Genomic DNA, 2853 nt, shown 5'->3' on the forward strand with positions numbered 1-2853 from the left:
TTTCTGAAGCGCTTTCCTGTATGTCATGCTATGGAGTATGAATTTTTTACTGCAGAAAAATAATTCGGGACTCCCAACACATCGAAACAAATTTTACACTAATTAAAAAATAGTTATTAAAAAAGTTATTCATCAGCAAATGTTAAAATGTTTGAATAATAATTACTTTCTGAACAAAGGATCTTTAAGTTTTAAGATTAAATCCGGTGAGCGGGTTAGATTTTTCACTTAGAATAGTATAGACCAAAGACTGAAGGTACAGCAGTCTTATATTTAAAAAAGCACTACAGGAGGATTCAAAGGATTTAGATACTTAGATAAAAAACAACAAATGCATTAAAATTTTATTGACACATATGATAGTCCAGATCCTCTGGGAAACAGAGCCAAATAATGGGCACAACAGAAGACAACACACTGCAGTTCTTGTATTTCATATGTAAGGTTGGTTTCCTGGCCCCATGTGTGTTTTTCGGCTGTTTTTTTTTTTTTCTTTTGCGGTACGCGGGCCTTTCACTGTTGTGGCCTCTCCCGTTGCGGAGCACAGGCTCCGGTAGCGCAGGCTCAGCAGCCATGGCTCACGGGCCCAGCCGCTCCACGGCACGTGGGATCTTCCCGGACCGGGGCTCGAACCCGCGTCCCCTGCATCGGCAGGCGGACCCTCAACCACTGCGCCACCAGGGAAGCCCTATTGGCTGTTTTAGTGGCAGCGCTGATGGGCTTTGCTTCTCCATTACTCCCTTTCCTTGTAAGTGCCGAAGGGGACCGTGCCACTGATGGCCACTTTAACACCAATGCCAAGACACAGCTCTTCAAGTGACTTTTTATATATTTTGAAAATTCACAGTTGGCTAATTGTGGTTGACAAGCATCTCTCTGAGAACTAAACTGGGAAATTCTCCACTCCCAAATCTACATAATTTTTGGTAGTCTCTAAAAAAAGAAAAAGAAGAGGAAAATACCAACAGTTCCTTTACTGAGAAAGTAGCCTAGATATTCATCTGATTTTTTGAAATATGCTCCAATCCACTAACTAGAAATAAACAATAATTATTCTTTAGTTTCTCTGATGTCAAAAGCAGTTCTGTTTTAAGAATGTCTTTAAAAATTTATAAGGTAGAATGTTAACTAAGCTAACTCTAGTGATTTATGATCTTTTAATTTCATTTTGTTATGATGAGACTTTATAAACCTGACCTTTAAAATGAAGTGTGTGTTTTTTAATGAATCTTCTTTTATTTCATAAGTGGAAAAATCCAGGAAATGTGTACCTCAAGGGAAATCCAGTGAAATCTAGGTTCTGTGTAGAAGATAGGAAAAAGGAATAATGAAGCACTTCATGGCTATTAGGAATAGTTACTATCTTAGGTCCCCCCATACCCGCTACAGTGTTTTCATTTCTGTGTCATTTGCTGCAAAAAATGAGGTAGCGCTAATACTATCTCACCTTACGGGCTAAGACAACTGAGGCTGAGGGCTTTGCCAAAAATCACAAAGGTTTTCTGACTTTGAAGTGCAGTGTGCATTCCTATAGCTCAGATTTCCACCCGGGGCAAATTTGATGACAATGACAATTTGATGTCAGAATTTGTTCTAGGGAAAGGCTCGGATGAACTCATTCACACTGGATGTGAATGACAGAGAAAGCTCAATATATATATATATATATTTTTTTTCTTATTTTTGTAGTAGTAAACCTGGGTGTTTTGTAGTTATTAAGTGTGAAAAAATGAGAGCTCTTGCACCTGAAGCTGGGCTATAAATGGTAAAGCCTACTTATTATAATTTAATGGACAGTGCTTCCAAAATAGAAATTCACTTAAATTTACCTAGTAAGTTAGGTTAACCTAGTAGTTGGGTTAAGAAATACTTTGATTAAAACCACACTGCAAAATGGGGAACCTCAATGGATTGCTTTAAACTCTTGACCTCAAAGGAAGGAAACAAACTAACCAATAATGATAACTTGGAGAGAAAAAAAAGGTTTAGGATCCATAACAGATTCGGAGTTAACAATGTAATGATTCAGCATTTTGGAGGCCAAGTAAAACCAGACTTGTGGGACGCACGTCAAGTGGCATCTCACTGTGTACGGCACAGGATTTTCTCTTCCACGCCGCAGGTTGTTGAATATCTTCTACCATATCTCTGCAGGACCTCCACTTAATGTTAATCCCCCTCCTCACAGCGGTCGGCCTAGGAACGCTGCGAGCTGTAGGGAATCCTTGGACATTCTTTACCAACCCCCTCCCACCCACTGGCCCCACTGCCCCCAAGCTGCGGTCCAGGTCAGTTTCTACCGACGTGCAGCCATCGCCAAGACAAAGGAACCCCAGATTGCCTTCGTAGCCACTGCTTGGCCTGGAGTCTTCTGGTTTTTTGGGGTTATTTTAAACACGGTAAGGAGAGCAGTAATAGTGTTTTAGCAAGAAGTACTTTCGGTCTCGGTCAATTGATCTTTAGTTATCACTACGCAAATTTACTTTATAGCCCTTTTATATCTCTCGCCAAGCCACTTCACACACCAATTTCCCTACTGTGCATCGCAAGACAACTGTGGCGAGTGCCGAGAGGGAAAGGGCGGGGAATGCGCGCGGTCAGCGGGCTAGAAAAGTGCCTGGGCGGCTGAGATAAGGCCCGCTCAAATATGCCTTCTGGGCCGCACCACGGCTAGACCCGCGAGGATCCTCTTCCCCCATCGCGGGCCTTGACGCGGGGTGGGGCGGGGCGGGCGGACGCGCCATGTTTCAAAACCAATCGACAGCGCCGGGCACTATTCAAAAGACCGAGGGGCCAATGGGAGCCCTGGGAAGCCAGACTGGGGGGGCGGGACGAGGAGAGGGCGGGGCCGGG

The sequence above is a fragment of the Orcinus orca genome, chromosome 1, assembly GCF_937001465.1.
Source record: "Orcinus orca chromosome 1, mOrcOrc1.1, whole genome shotgun sequence".
Classification (NCBI taxonomy): Eukaryota; Metazoa; Chordata; class Mammalia; order Artiodactyla; family Delphinidae; genus Orcinus; species Orcinus orca.